This window comes from Carlito syrichta, unplaced genomic scaffold, assembly GCF_000164805.1.
Source record: "Carlito syrichta isolate Samal-C Ts95f unplaced genomic scaffold, Tarsius_syrichta-2.0.1 Scaffold314697, whole genome shotgun sequence".
Lineage (NCBI taxonomy): Eukaryota > Metazoa > Chordata > Mammalia > Primates > Tarsiidae > Carlito > Carlito syrichta.
Window position 1 is genome coordinate 67,616 of NW_007258793.1, and position 16,179 is coordinate 83,794.

At 53.0% G+C, this 16,179-nt stretch overlaps 1 pseudogene; it reads left to right on the plus strand.

The window, feature by feature from the left end:
* Positions 1–272: 272 nt before the first annotated feature.
* Positions 273–1,159, plus strand: LOC103274277 (annotated as a pseudogene).
* Positions 1,160–16,179: the final 15,020 nt, after the last annotated feature.

Sequence of the window (16,179 nt, forward strand, 5' to 3'; positions counted from 1 at the left end):
AAATGACACAAATGTTGCAAAACAAACGGTTGATTTTTTTCTTTTGCTGCATTTACCGGTAACACAAGTAAAATATAGAACCAGATTTGACATTAAACCCGATCAAGAGGATATAGACTGGCCACTTTTGTCCTAATTTTGAGTGGAAATACAGTTTTGAAATAATGCAAAGAGAATTGCTTCAATTAAAAAAAATTTCCTCTCGCCAGGCGTCCTTGTGTGAGCGACATCGTCTTTAAACCCTGCGTGGCAATCCCTGGCGCACTGCTGGGATGCCCAGGGAAGACGGGGCAGCCTGGAAGTCCAACTTCTTCCTTAAGATCATCCAACTTTTGGACGACTATCCAATGTGCTTCATTGGGGGCACAGACAATGTGGGCTCCACACAGACGCAGCAGATCTGCACGTCCCTCCGAGGGAAGCCCATGGTGCTGGTGGGTAAGAATACCATGACGGGCAAGGCCATCCGAGAGCATCTGGAAATCAGCTCAGCTCTGGAGAAACGGTGGTCTCACATCGGGGGGAACGCAGGCTTCGTGTTCACCAAGGAGGACCTCGCTGAGGTCGGGGACATCTCAACAAGGTGCCAACTGCTGCCCATGCTGGTGGTGTTCCCCAGTGTGAAATCACCGTGCCAGCCCAGAACGCCGGTCTGGGGCCCACGAAGACCTCCTTCTTCCAGGCTTTGGGCCGCACCACTAAAATCTGCAGAGACGCCATGGAAACCTTGAGTGATGTGCAGCTGATCAAGACAGGAGACAAGGTAGGAGCCTGTGAAGCCACCCTGCTGAATATCTCCCCGGGCTCCTTGGGGCTGATCATCCAGCAGGCGTTTGACAGCGGTAGCATTTATAACCCTAAAGTGCTCGCCATCATGGTGGAAACTCAGCCCTCTCACTTCCTGGAGGGCGTCCGCAATGTTGCCAATGTCTGTCTGCAAACTGGTCATCCAAAGGCTGCAGCAGCACCCCATTCTGTTATCAATGGATACAAGCGGGTCCTGGCTTTGTCTGTGGAGACTGATTGCAACTCCCTACTTGCTGAAAAGGTCAAGGCCTTCTTGGCTGACCCATCTGCCGTTGTGGCCACCACTGCAGCTCCAGCCAGGGTTGAAGCCAAGGGAGAATGGGAGGAGATGAGATTTTGTCTCTTCGACTGATCACCAGATAGCAACCAACTTAGCCAGCTCTATTTGCAAAACAAGGAAATAAAAAAAGCAATTTCTAGGGATCATACCTTTGCTAAAAGATAAACAATAAGGCCAGGCGTGGTGGTTCACTCCTGTAAACCCAGCACTTTGGGAGTCCAAGGTGGGAGGACTGCTTGAGCCCAGGAGCTTGAGACCAGCCTAGGCAATATAGCGAGACCTCTTCTCAACAAAAAACCAAAAAAATTATCCAGGTGTGGTGACGTGCGCTTGTAGTCCCAGCTGCTTAGAAGGCTAAAGCGGGAAGATGGCCTGAGCCCAGGGGGTTGAGGCTGCCGTGAACCGTGATTGTACGACTGCACTCCAGCCTCGGTGACAGAGTGACACCCTAACTCAAGATAAATAAAGGATATAAAATACATATTTTAAAATATTGAACGGTTACGCCATCACCAAATAAAAAGAGTTTAATTTCTAGAGTTTCCCAATTTTATTCTTAAGCACAAATATTAAAATCTCCCTTTGGTCATTTCTTGCCATAGTCAGTCCACGTAGGATGCCACGTTCTGCTGTCTGGTATGATCCAAGAACACCTTGCCTTTGAATCACCTTGGCTGCCCTCCAGCATGTGATACTAGGACAAGTGTTTGACTATGCCGTGCATTGGAGAGGCACGGTCACAGACGCTGGGGACAGCAAACATGTTGGCTGTGGAGTCGAAGACACCAGGGTTCAAGCCTCCTTCCTGCCATTTCCTACCTGTGTGCCCGGGGGCAAGCTCCTCTACCTGGCCAAGTCTCCCTTTTCTGGCTTTGGTCCAAGGGCAGTTTCCTGGGAGAGGACAGTGCCATACTCAAGTCATGGCAGCCATTACTACACGCCAGGGGGCTGTGGCATCTGTGAGTTTCCCCCATGAGTGCTGGAGGGGGCCGCTGGGGAGGCCAGCATCTTCAGCTTCCTCAGGGATGGCTGACTGTGTTACGGCCTCCATGCTCCCAAAAGTGTCTGTCCTGTTCCCCCACACTGCCAGATTGCCACATGGCTTTGGCAGGCTGCAGTCCAGCCCACCTGTGGTCTCCGTCCTGCAGTCCTGCGGATGCACCTTGAAACGGCCTGGCAAGAGCCTGGCAATAGGCCTGCCAGCTGCCTCTCTCCACGGCAAGTTGTCTCCAAAGGCCTCTCTGGCTTGTGCTGCTTTTTAGGTTGGTGCCTTGGTGGCGCCAGCAATTCATTTTCTCTCTCTCTCTCCCCCCGCCTTCTCTCTCTTTCTCTCCCCGTCTCCACAGCCCCCAGGACTAAGGGGCATGTCCCCCAGCAGCTGGAACTCTCGTCCCACGTGGAAATTGTCTCAGCTGAGAAGCCACCTAACCCCAGGTCCCCCTCCTGGGCTGCCCACACCAGGGGCTGGTTGGCGTGGGGAAAGCACGCCCACGCCCGCTCCGTTGTGCTCTCCCCCGTGGGAGGTCACCCGGAGCCACCTTCCCTGATGCCCCAGCCCCCCCCCCCCCCCACCCCGGCCCCGGGACGCCCGACCTTGAGCCTCCCCTTCAGATGCCGCTCCGCCAGCCTCTCTGGAAAGCGCCTTCGGCCCAAAAGTCCATTCCCAGACTTCCTAGGTCAGAGCTCCTGTGTCCTGGGGGAGTATTTCTTTGTTTCATCTTCCCTGCTGGAGGAGAAGAAAGAACAGAAAAGCAGAGGGGGGTGAAAATAACAAAACTGTGCACCTGTAAAGCCCCATCTGGTTGGCAAAGGGACTCTATGCAGTCGTGTCAGGAGCAAGGAGAAGACACTCCCACCTCTAGACACTGGAACCTCAGGTGATCTCTGCTTGCTTTCTTCTTTTTGTTCTGTATTTTCAGGTGTTTTTTTTTTTGCAGAGAGCAAATAGTGATAGAAACACACAATGCAGCTATTTTAAGGAGAAGGCAGTGAGGCCACAGGGCTGGAGGGCTAGACCCCTCTCCCTCTCCCTCCTCCTGCCCTGCCTCCCCCCCCCCCACCCCAGGCAGGCTGGCTGTGGGCAGAGGAAGGCCTCAAAGCCAGGATTTCTGGCCCAGCGATCCCCCATTCTGCGCTTCCAGCTCAAATCCCACGCTCACTCACTTCACACACCTACTTCTAACCGGCCAAATGCCACTAAATCTGCGAATTAAACCTCTGATTACAGAATTCCTTTTGATGTAAAAAAAATGTGGGGATTTTTAAAATGTAATTATTCATACGTTAAGATTTTAATTGTGCCGCTTCTCTCCCTCTCGCCTCTTTTTTTGTTTTTTTTTTTTCAGGGCAGGGTGATTCCCCGCGGGCTTGTCCAGGCAGTGCCAGGGCCTGGGCACAGGAAGGAGCCTGCAGGAGTTCTCTGACGGGATCAGGACGCTCCGTTCAGGGAGGCCGGAAGGGGTCTGGGCGGCAGCTGGTGGTCCCAGGGCTCCACCCAGAGCCTCCCACCTTAGCAACAAGTGACAGCAAAATGCAGGGCATCGGTGTAATTACTTCCCACGTGGGAAGCTTTGAGCCCAGGGCGGAGGCCGGGCTCTGCTGCGAGCTCAGCACCCAAAGTGCCCAGACCCAGGCTGGCGGGATGGAAGCCCCCACCTGGGGGGCAGTGGGAAGCAAGTTGGCCACCCACTTTCCTCAGGTGGCTCCTCCCTCCCCTCAAGGTGCAGCCAAACTGGTCTTTTGGGTTTCTTAAAAGTTGTGGCAAAATGCACAAAACATAAAATGTCCCACTTGAACCGATGTGCCATGGCACGCACACACTCGCACCGTGTGACCGACGCGACGGCCAGCACCCTCTATCTGCAGGATGTTTTCTTCCTCCCCTCCCTCAGCCCCTGTAACTACCCCCCCATTTCCATCTCTAGGAATCTGACAGCTCTAGGTGCCTCCTACAACATTTTCCTTTTGTATCTGGCTCCTTTCATTCGTAGTGTCTTCAAGATTCATCCATGTCATGACATGTTGGGATTTCATTCCCTTTTAAGGGTGAATAATATTTCAAACACACACACACTATGCTTTGTTTGTTTATTTATCTGTTGATGAACATTTGGGTTCCTTCCACGTTTTGGCTCCTGGGAATAATGATGAACATAGGTATACACATATTCCTGCATTCAGTTCTTTGGGTATACACCCAGAACTGCCGGAGCATATACGGGCTGATCTTTTTTTTTTTGAGTTGGAGTCTCACTCTGCCGCCCAGGCTGAAGTCTGGTGGCATGTTCACGGCCACCGCTGCCTCGACATGCTGGGATCAGGCAATCCTTCCGCCTGAAACTTCCAAGTAGCCAGAACTACAGGCACGTGCCACCACAGTCAGCTAATTTTTTGATTTATTGTAGAGATGAGGTCTCGCCACGTTGCCCAGGCTGGTCTGGAACCTGTGGACTCAGGCAATCCTCATGTCTCAGCCTCCCAAAGCGCTGGGATTATAGGTGTGAGCCACCGCACCCGGTCAGGGCTGGTCTTTTAAACGTGCTAACTAAACTGTGTTGCCCCACTGTTTGGAGCACAGTCAAACCCTTTTGAAACCTACAAGGGTCTGCCTGATGGGGTCCCTGTGAGCTCAGGGAGCTCATTTCATTCCACTGTCCTTGGGGCCATGGTGACAGCTGCACCTACCTCCTTCGGGATTCTCAAACACCCCAGCCCACCCCAGCCCCAGGCCCCCGTTCTGGCTAGCGACTTCCTCCCGGTGTGCTCTTGTGCTTGGCTACCCAACTCCCAAGCTTGGGCCAGCAGGTCCTCAGAGACCCTGCCCCAACACCCTCCCAAACCTGGCCCTGAGTCTCCCTGCTGCCATCACGTCTTCACTCTCGGTTTGCTTTGCTTCCGAGCCTGATCGCCATCTGGCCTGACTTGTTGGCCTGTCCACGTCCCTTCTGGCTGTTCCCCGCCCTCTCCGCAGGGAAAGCTCCAGAAGAACAGGGACTGCATCTGTTTCATCCGTGTACCTAAAACCATGCTTGTGCTGATGCTCCTTAAACATTTCTGGAATGAACGAATGCACGAAGTCAAGTCCACCCCTTTCCAAGTGGGTGGAGGGGGGCCACGAGGGTACTTTATGCCACAGACAAAGCCAGAGCATCTTCTGGGAACATACATTGTATTTGAGGAGTCGAGGGGGAAACATTTTCATACTTACTAAGACAAAAAGATGCTTTCCAAAGTCCATGGGTTTCCTGGGCCTGTCATAACTGAGAACCATTAACTGGGTAACTTAACAAAAATGTGTTGTCTCACCATGCTGGAGGCAGAAGTCTGAAATCAAGATGTCAGCAGGGCTGGTTTCCTTGGAGTGTTCAGAGGGAGACTCTGTTTGAGGCCTCTCCCAGCTCCTGCTGGTCTCGCCGCCCTCCACCCCGCTTGCAGACAGCATCTGCCCTGTGTCCTCACATCATTTTCCGTCTGTTCTTGTCCGTGTCTGATGTCCCTTTTATATGGACACGAGTCATATCGGATCAGGACCACCCTAATGGCTTGTCCTCTGCGAAGACCTATTTCCAGAGGTCACAGATCCTGGAAATGAGAACTCCATCATCCCTTGTGGGGTCACCACTCAACTCCCAACAAGGACTAACACGCCAACGTTCACGAATGGTTTAGACGCAGTGACAGCCTTTTTAACGTTTTGCCCCTGTAAGCGGTCACACCATCAGGTCGTGTTCTTTCTCCTCTATTGAACTTTGGAGGAGAAGACTGAAAAAGCCCTGTCTCTTTCACTGATCAGGGAGCGAGCCCAGGGAGGGGAAGCCTTGCCTCCGGTCACACGGCCGACTAGAGTGAGTGCAAGAACCCAGTGTGCTGACTTCCCACCCAAGGCTTTTCGGGATCAGGCCTCCTCAGGTAGAAGGAGGCTCCCCAGACATGGGGATGGAGAACCGTATGCAGAGACTTGATTGAGGTGTGCCCTCTGGAGAGACACCTGCAAGAGAGGCAGGAAGATGGGGCGGACAGGTAGGAGGTGACCCACAAGGCGGCTTCCACAGAGACCTCAGACAATCCCACGAGAGCCAGGCTCTGGGAAGGCCCATCAGAGTCGTCCAGTGTGGACCTCTAGGAGGGGCGTACATTAGGTGAGGTGGCTTCCTGCCATGGGGCCCAGCAAGGGATGCCAGAGTAAGCTGTGAGCAGCTGGCATTCCCAGCAGCTGGAGAGTGAGAGGGAGGTGTGGGACCCCAAAGAGGCAGCTGGGCAGAGCACCATGGCATCCAGTGCACTCCGAGCATCCGTTCATAGGGAGGTGGGGAGGCAGCAAAGAGAGCCTCCTTGAGAATGGGCTGGGCCGCGGTGAGCCCAGCCAAGATGGTGGTGGAGATAATGATGACAACCGGGAAGGGAGGCGGACAGCAGGCAGAGGGAGGCCAGCATGCGGCCGTGTGATCTCAAGCATGCCACCTTTCAGAGCTCGCGTTTCCCATCCAAAAGCCGCGCTTGTGGGACCCCCCGTGGAACTGCGTGTCTGGCACCTGCCTGACACGCGGAAGTTCAAAATTTAGTCCCCCGCATCCCCCCACCCCAAGACAGCCTGGCCTTTTGACCACATCCCAGCCTCTCCGAGCTACCTCCTGCATGTTTTGTCTCTTGGAGGGTGTGTAAGTTTGCTAGGGCTGTCGTGGCAAAGGACTGCTGGCCTGACGGCAGAAACGTGTTATCTCACAGTTCCAGAGGCCAGTTCAAGATCAAGGTGTTGGTGTGGGCAGGGTTGGCTCCTTCTGAGTGCATGAGGGACCAGTCTCCTCGGTTGTAGGCGACCCCTCTCCATGTGTCTTCGCATGATCTTGCCTCTAAAAGTGCCTGTGTCCACATGCACCAAATTGATCAGGGTTCACTCTAAGGACCTGATCTGACTTCTTTAAAGACCCGACCTCCAAATACAGCCACATTCTGAAGAGGGGGGAAACATACTAGGCCCCTGACAGCTGGTATGACTTCCTTTAGCCAAAACCTACTGAGAGATAGAGAGACAGAGAGAGAGAATATGTGAGTCTCATTCTGTCAGCCAGCCTGGAGTGCAGTGGCACAATCATAGCTCACAGCAGCCTTGACCTCCTGGGCTCATGTGCTCTTTCCACCTCAGCCTCCCAAGTAGTTTGAACTACAGGCACACGCCACCACACCTTGCTAATTTTTTTGTTGTTGTAGAGATGAGACCTTACTATGTTGCCCAGGCTGGTCTTCAACTCCTGGGCTCAGGTAGCCCTGCTGCCTCAGCCTCCCAAAGTGCTGGGATTCCAGACATGAGTCACTGTACCTGGCCCTAGTAATATCTTTGACTCACTCCTTCCAGGAAGTTTTTACTAAGTGCCCAACACTGCACCGATGAGTTCTGAAAAGCATCACAGGAACTTACCTTGTACTCCCACTGTGTGTGTGTGTGTGTGTGTGTGTGTGTGTGTTTTCAGGTCTTCTGACAACTGCAGGAGATCAGCGGTTGCCTTCCTCTTTAGGGCACCTCTTTGGGCCTGGCGTGTACCCAGAACTAGATGTTCAACTGGCTGTTGACGCCAAGCTTGAGACAGAGAACAACAGTTTTTGTCCTGAGGAATCCCACCCTCTCCTTATGAAGGACGGGTTCAAGCAAAAGACGCTGCCCAGGGGAGGCTCACCAGAGTCAGAGCCCACCGGCAGGGACAGGGAGGCAAGGCAGAAGGCACGGGCTGTGACTAGGACACGACAGCACGAGGAGGAGATGAGGCATCGGAGAGTCCCTCTACAGAAGCAGGCATGGGAACGTGGCCTCAGGTGCCCAGGCTGCCCCTGTCCCCCATGAGCACCACCCCGTCCCCAGGACAGGCCTCTGCGCTTAGAACAAACCACCCAAACACATGCCCAGGCATTGCCAGCTCTCTTCTACCTAGAAAAAAACGGCTTCAGTTCCTAAAAGGAGACCCGTAGTGCAACGTAGCGCCTACAGTTAATCACGATGTATTACACACTTGAAAACTGCAGAGTAGAGAAAGTGGAGTCTTCTGGTTCCCTGCGAGCAATCCCTTAAGTCAGAGAAAGGTGATCCACTTTCAAAAAATGGTAGCGAAGGTTTCTCAAGCCAGGGTGGCACTGAGGGGACCGTGATGCTTTCCTGGGGGCTGCCGACATCACGGCAGGCGCTGGAGGGCCTCGTGCCACACCTGGCCTCGTCCTCAGCAGCCATCCTCCGGGAGGTCTGCGACATGGACCCACTCAAAGGCAGCCCTGGACAATGAGTTTTACATGCTCACGTGTTCTGTTCCTGTCTTTCATCAAGCTGAAAAAGAAGGCCCAAACCCAACTGGCTTATGTATCATATTTGCACGATTTTACCTTTTCTTTGCCCTTTTTTTTTTGAGTTGGAGTCTCACTCTGTCGCCCAGACCGGAGTGCAGTGGCACGCTGCTCCTGGCCACCGCAGCCTCGACCTGCTGGGCTCAGGCGATCCTCCTGCCTCAGCTTTCCAAGTAGCTGGAACTACAGGTGTGCATCACCACACCCAGCTAATTTTTGTGATTTATTGCAGAGACGAGGTCTCGCCAAGTTGCCCGGGCTGGTCTCGAACCTGTGGGCTCAGGCAATCCACTCGCTTCAGCCTCCCAAAGTGCTGGGATGACAGGCTGAGCCACCCAGCCCAGCCTTCTTCGTCCTTTTATGAATTTATCACTTGTGCCGTCCTGTCCCCCAGAGACCCCCAAGTACTCTCTTGGAAGCACAGGTCACACCACCTCAGTCCCTTCTTCCGAGGCTCTAGTCCCCAGCCCATCCCCCCAGGCGGTCACGTATAGGGACAAGCCACAAACTCCCTGGAAGGGTGCAGTGTCATTCTCAGGATGCCCCCGCCTCCCTTTGCAAACCCACTCTCCATCACTTAGGATGCCTTTCGCCACAAGATGCTGAAGACAACCAAAATGGGCTCAAATGACCTCTGAACTCTGACACGAGTTCAGAGGTGGGAGGCTGCAGGGCTGCCCGGAAAGAGGCTCCCAGCATCGCCAAGGGCCTTGCCCTCTCTCTGCTCTGTCATCCTCACAGGACAAGGTGGCTGCAGTGGCTCCAAGGGACACCCACCCCAATGTCAAGAGGCAGGGCCAGTCCTGGGTGAGTTTTCCCTTGTGTCTCACAGGCCAGGGCCAGGTGACAGGCCCTTTCTGAAACTGTCATAAGGAATGATGTGCTGTGACTGGTCTAGACCAGCTCGGCACTCCCTCGAGGCCCAGGACTCATCCCAGTCCTCACCTTGCCTTCGAAGGACTTCCTGCCCCGTTCCTGGCAGGGCTGCTTGGTGTCATTTCACCTAGTTCTTCAACAACCTCTGCTGAGCAGCTAAGAGGCACCAGGCATGAAGGACACAGCAGGAAACAAGAAGTCTCCATTCCGCTCACTCTGTCCTTATATCTATGATCACACTTGACATGTTTATTATGTTCTGTGGCGTGTGTGGTATCATGCATCTCTCTGCGCTTCAGTTCCCCTGTGTATGAAAGGGTAATAATAATAACGTCCACCTCACTGTTGTAAGATTTAGAGACAATGTACAAAAGAACCCAGATGTGCTCAGTTTACTTTTGATGTACAAGAAGTGGTAACTCTTCTCGGACTTATTTCTCCCAGACGAAGGGTGCTTCTCTTGTGCTGTGAACTCCTTCGACAGTCTGGAATGGAATTTTCAAATGCATAAAATATAATACAAGGAAGGAGAAAGGAAATTGATTCTATTGAAAGACAGTTATCTAAGTATTTAAAGATATTTGTAACACAAAAACATGTTCTTCACGGATAAGGAAATACCACGCCATAGTGTCAGGTCTGGTGATATTTCACACTAGCAGTGATGAGCATTCATGGTATTTCAAGGCACCTGCACCCTGCAATGTCATGTGACGAGGTCTGGGATTTCTACTGTTGCCAACCACCCAGGCGATGCTGAGATTAACTGGTTGTTGCCAACTTGTACATTTGAGGAAGGCCAACCTTTCAAGACAGGGTGAGGAAAATAAAGGTGCGGATTTCGCTCCCCTTCAGCTTCTCAGACTCTCTGAATTCTACCCATGGACCCCTTGGCAGTCAATGGGCCCCCGAGTTAAAAACGACCCCTGGAGCTGGAGCAAAGATGTCTATTTTTCTCCAAGGCCTAATAGCGGCCCCCAGGATGGCCTCAATATCAGAAAGATCTAATCAAATAAAAAAAGAATTTCAAAATCAGCAAACGAGACCCCACACTGAGATGTAGCCTGGGCCTTCTTGTCAGTGGAGTCCAAGGAGCTTTAGGCTTTCCAAGGAGACCCTGAGACAAGTCTTTCCATTGGCCACTGTGCCGGGCCGATCTAATTTCTTTCATCTTCTGAGCTTTGGGAGCCGGCTGCTTGAAGCCTGCAGAAAAGTCAGCCCTAAACGGAGAGATCTGATCTCTAGAAAATCCACAGGGCTCCCTTCCCAGCACAAGCTTGTCCTGGGCCGCCTGAGGGTGTTGACAAGAGACCCTGCTGTGCAAAGCAAGAGGCCCCAGAGTTCTCCAGCTATCTCACCCTGGAGAGGGTGTGATGTTGGCTAAGACAGCTCTCCTTTCTGAGCCTCAGTTTACACATCTACGGGAGGCAGGGGCTGGCAGAAAATAATGCTTCTCAAGCAGGGCTCCAGTCATTCATTCTTCCTGTTTCCGAATTCTCCATCAATGGGATGTGTGTGTGTGTGCGCGCGTGTGCAATTTCATCTTGATTTTTTTCTTTTGGAAAAAGACATTTCCTGGATCATCAGCCTGGTCGTATTAAAAATACTGTCTCAACTGTCACAAGCCAGCAAGGAGAGGCAGACTGATGGGACGGATATAGGACAAGCTGGCACCAAGTCAGGGCTGTGTGACATCACAGCTGCTGTGCTTGGATGTGACCCTGTGGGCAGAACAGGAAAAGGACAGAGGAGCGAGGTTACCCCAGCACCAGCAGGAGACCAACGCGCTGAAGGAGCCACATGCAACAATTTGTCCTGGGAGCAACGTGCCCAGGCATGCTGCACCAGGATCTGAGGACTCTGAATTCTAAAGATTTTGTTTGTAGATTTGCTTGCATTTAATTCGAATTTTTATTTCTGTGCACCCTTGTCTGGACGCTATCTGGATAAAGAGTTTATAGGTGGCTGTAAGCTTATTCGTGTTTATATAGCTTTATTTCAAAAACAAAAATCTGAACTGGAGCTGCCTGTGAATTGCTTTTTCCTTTTTTTCTTTTCTTTCTTTTTTTTTTTTTGAGTTGGAGTCTCACTCTGTCGCCCAGACTGGAGGGCAGTGGCACACTCCCGGCCACCACAGCCTCGACCTGCTGGGTTCCGGCAATCCTTCCGCCTCAGCCTTCCAAGTAGCCATAACTACAGGCACGTGCCATCACACCTGGCTAATTTTTGATTTATTGTAGAGACGAGGTCTCGCCAAGTTGCCCAGGTGGGTCTCGAACCCGCGGGCTCAGGCAATCCACTCGCCTTGGCCTCCCAAAGTCCCGGGATGATAGACTGAGCCACTGAGCCCGGCCTGCTTTTTTTCTTTTAAAGGCGGAAAGTCTCAGCACTAAATTTGCAAAACAGCGAAATACATATTTGGGGCCTCATTTCCCCCCTGACCTCCAGGGCCTCTAATTCCCAGAGAACAAAGTCAGACTTGCATACCTGTGGGGTGTGGGAGTAGGGTTGGGGGTGGAGGGAGTGATGGGGGAACTCTTTGGAGAGGGGACTTGGGGAGTGTTCTGCTGCCGTCTGCTGGCCACCCAGATCACCGGCTGGGCTCATCCCAGGCTTGGAGAAGAATTCAGAGGGTGTGTTTGCCCCACTGGGGCGGGCTGCCGGGCACCACAGCCTCTAGTTGCAGGCACGTGCCTGCCCAGAGCTGAGCTCGACCCGTCAAACACGCATCGCCCAAACGAAGCCAATTTCACAAGCAAGCACTGTTCCTGCTTGTCCAAGGCCACTGTCCCGCCGTCCCTGAGCCTTGGATGAGGGGTGGGTGTGGGGAGCAATGGGCCAACCAGGGATGAGCTGGGAGGGAGGCTTGCTCTCATGGCCAGACTGAGGGGAGGCTCCGGAAGGCCCGCCCTGGCCTTAGGGTCCCATCCCTGCCTCAGTTCTTGACTTCGCGCCTGTTCTAGGGACTTGGCCTTGGTCTTTGAGCTCCCAAGCATCCATTCAGGGAAGGAGGCCTGCCCCAACCGTAAAGTGTCTTTACGACACTCTGCCTGCAACCAGGTGTGGGTTCATGGGAGATCTTTGCAGCGACCAGACCACTGAGGAGGAGCAAGCAGTCCTGACTCCAGGGGGCTCCCACGGCAATGCCCTCCACTAAGCGAACACTTCCCGCTGTCCCATAGCCAGGAGGTCAGCTGCACGTGGGTCCCTGAGCCAGACAGAAGATCCCTCCAAGGCTCTTGGCTGTGCTCCCCTCCTCAGGGCATCCAACCCTTCTCCTGATGATGGGTCCTCACCTCCACCACCGTCTCCCCATCTAGCCTTCGGACCACCACACACTCTGACTCGAAGGGAACTTGGAGGCCCTGCAAAGTGCCCCCGTGGCATGGTAGTCTAGCCCAGTGGTTGCATTCACAGACCCTACACCCAGCCTCACAGCCCTCCTCCACCACTCACTGGCTGTGTGGCCTTGGGCAAGGTACATAACTTCTCTGAGCTTCACGTCCTCATCTTTAAAATGGGGATCCTAATAGTTCCTTCTCACACGATCCCCATGAGGATGAAAGGAATCAGTGTCTGAACGCACTTCACAAAGGGCTCAGCACGTCATGAATGCCCCAGAGACCGAATCACTCTATCATCCTCATTGCTGCAAACTAACAAGGCTTTTTAACTGGCTAGCAGAACCATTGCTCGCTCAACTGTGGTATTCAGCCCCCGAATGACCCCAGCAGATTCTGTCTGGGCACACACCAGCTGATCCAGGTCAACTTCTGTCAGCATTGCAGGGGCCACAAAAAACCATCATCCAAGAAGAGGTGACATTGCATGCCAGGTAAGACTAATTCACAAAGCAACTAGTAAAAAAAAAAAAAAAAAACAAGATGGCTGAAAAGTGCTAATCTGTTGGGTGCAGACAATTGTGTTACAGTAAGAACCATCTGCAGGGCATTTGAGTGTCTACCCAGCACTTGGAAATACATCACCTCATGCAATCCTCAAAGCTAACTGGCCAGATAAGGACAGATGCGCCTCGCCTTGAGAGGGCGACGCCCAATCCACCCTTTGTGAGTTGAAAATATCTTAAGTCCAAAGTGCATTTGATACCCTAACCCACAGGAACACCCTGGCTCAGTCCAGCCTGGGCCGAGGTGCTCAGATCACTTGTTGCCTACAGCTGGGCAAAATCACCTGCCAACGCTGCACACTTTGAAGTGTGGGCCCTCTTTCCAGTGACCACAGGCTCACTGGGAACCACACTCACCGCCACTGCCCAGCATCGCACTGCAGGCTGCCGGTCTGGGAAAAGCTCAAGATTCAAAGGACAGTTTCCATTGAATGCGCGTGGATTTGGTACCACCACTGCTGTAGGGTGGAATGTCATAGGTAGGACCATCCGTTTTGCTGTTAGCTGAGGAAAATGGGGCCCACAGAGATCACACGAATGATCTGTGACCATGTGGCCAGTAAGTGAATGGCCCAGAAAAGACTCCAACCAGATTCTTACCCCATCTGGGACTTCAATCCTTGCTTTTCCCACTAAGTGGTGTGTGTGTGCCTGTGTGTGTGCACGCATTGGTCTGTTCAGGCTGCCACAACAGAGCACCACAGACTTAGTGGCTTAAGTGACAGAAACAGACTTCCTCACAGTTCTGGAGCGTGGCAGTTCCAGATCAAGGTGCTGTCGGGCTTGGCGTTCTTCAGAGGCCTCTCTTCTTCCTCTGACTTCGCGGGGCTTCCCTCTGTGTGTGTGGACGACTGCAGCCCAATTTCTTCTTCTCATAAGGGCACCAGTCACATTGGATTAGGGTTGCCCCAAGGGCCTCGTTTTAACTGAAGCACCTTTTTAAAGATCTTACCTGGGGCTGAACTCAGTGGCTCAGCTTGTCATCCCAGTACTTTGGGAGGCCTAGGTGAATGGATGGCCTGAGTCTGCGGGTTCGAGATCCACCCGGACAACTTGGCGAGACCTCATCTTTACAATAAATAAAAAATTAGCCGGTTGTGGTGGTGCGTGCCTGTAGTTCTGGCTACTTGGAAGGCTGGGGTGGAAGGATCGCCGGAGCCCAGCAGGCCGAGGCTGTGGTGGCTGGGAGCGTGCCACTACCCTCCAGCTTGGGTGACAGAGTGAGACTCCAATTCAAAAAAAGAGATCTTACCTACAAAAAAAGAGATCTTACCTACAAACACAGTTACACAGAGACGCTGCGGGGCTAACATGCATTAGGGGACACAGTTCAGCCTGTGGACACACATGCGTTGACAGGGGTGACTGTTCTTCAAACCTCACCTCTCTTCTGGTCTTCTCATCCCCCCAAGACTCCCCATCGCCAGTGTGTCCTGTGGTTCAGATTTCGTGTCTTCGTGGGCTGTCCTCGGTGGCGTGACGCTGAGTCCCCTCACGGGTGTGGGGGCCTCTGAGAGCTGGAGAAGTCCCAGAACCAACCAGGACACGGGGTTTCCCTTGACCGTGGTCCTGCTGGAAGCCCTCAGAAACAAGAGCAGGGGAGCCAAACATCACAGAGTCCTGAAAGCGGGGCAGCAGTGGCCCCTGGTGGGCTCCTGGCAAAGCACAGCCATGCTCCCAAATCCATCGAGGAAGGAGGGGAGGAAGGCCCAGGAGCCGGGCCAGGGCCTGGGGTGGGCAGAGAGAGGCCTAGAGCAGGGCGAGTCCCACGGGAACATGCTGGTTGCATATGGGGTGGCGTGATGAGAACCACACCCCGAACTTGAGGCCACAAGACCTGAGTTCAAGTCCTCGCCTCTGTTCCCAAAGGTGCCACCCTGGTCTCCTCTGCAGAATGGGGCTAAAAGTAGCAATTCTGGCCTGGCACGGTGGCCATGCCTGTAATCTCAGCACCCTCTGGGAGGGTGAGGTGGGGCGACTGATTGAGCCGGGAGTTCAAGACCAGCCTGTGCAACATAGTGTGACCTTGTCTCTACAAAAATATCAAAAAAATTAGCCAGACGTGGTGGTGTGTGCCTGCAGTCTCAGCTACGTGGGAGCCTGAGGTGGAAGGATCCTCTGAGCCCAGGAGGTTGAAGCTGCCGTGAGCCAGGATTGTTCCTGGGTGTCAGAGTGTCAGAGTGAGGCATTGTATCCAAACAAAAAAGGATGGGCCAGGTTCAGTGGCTCAGCCTGTCATCCTAGCACTTTGGGAGGCCAAGGCGAGTGGATGGTCTGAGCCCGCGGGTTCAAGACCAGCTCAGGTAACTTGGCGAGACCTCGTCTCTACAATAAATAAAAAATTAGCAGGGCATGGTAGCACACACCTGTAGTTCTGGCTACTTGGAAGGCTGAGGTGGAAGGATCGCCGGAGTCCAGCAGGTCGACGCAGGGGTGGCCGTGAGCATGCCATTGCACTCCAGCATAGGCGACAGAGTAAGACTCCAACCCCCACCCAAAAAATGGATGTACTTCACATGTCGTCATCAGGATTAAATGAGCTAGTTTTTGTAAAGTGTTACCTGGCACGTAGTAGATGCTATCAGGGTTGCACTATGGCTTTCATGGACTCTGGGCACTTTGGCTTTTGTGTGTTTCTTTCTCTATAGAAAACATTTAAAATTCTGTTGTACAACCACATTGGTAGAAAGATGAATATAACACAAGCTGGATATACTGATCAGTTTTCTTTTGGTTTTAAAAGAATTAAGGCCAGGCTCAGTGGCTCAGGCCGTAATTCCAGCACTTTGGGAGGCCAAGGCGAGTGGATTGCCTGAGCCCGCAGGTTCGAGACCAGCCCAGGCAACTTGGTGAGACCTTGTCTCTGCAATAAAATAAAAAATAGCCAGGTATGGTAACATGCGCCTATAGTTCTCGCTACTCAAAAGGCTGAGGTGGAAGGATCGCCGGAGCCCAGCAGGTCAAGGCTGCGGTGGCCGGGAGC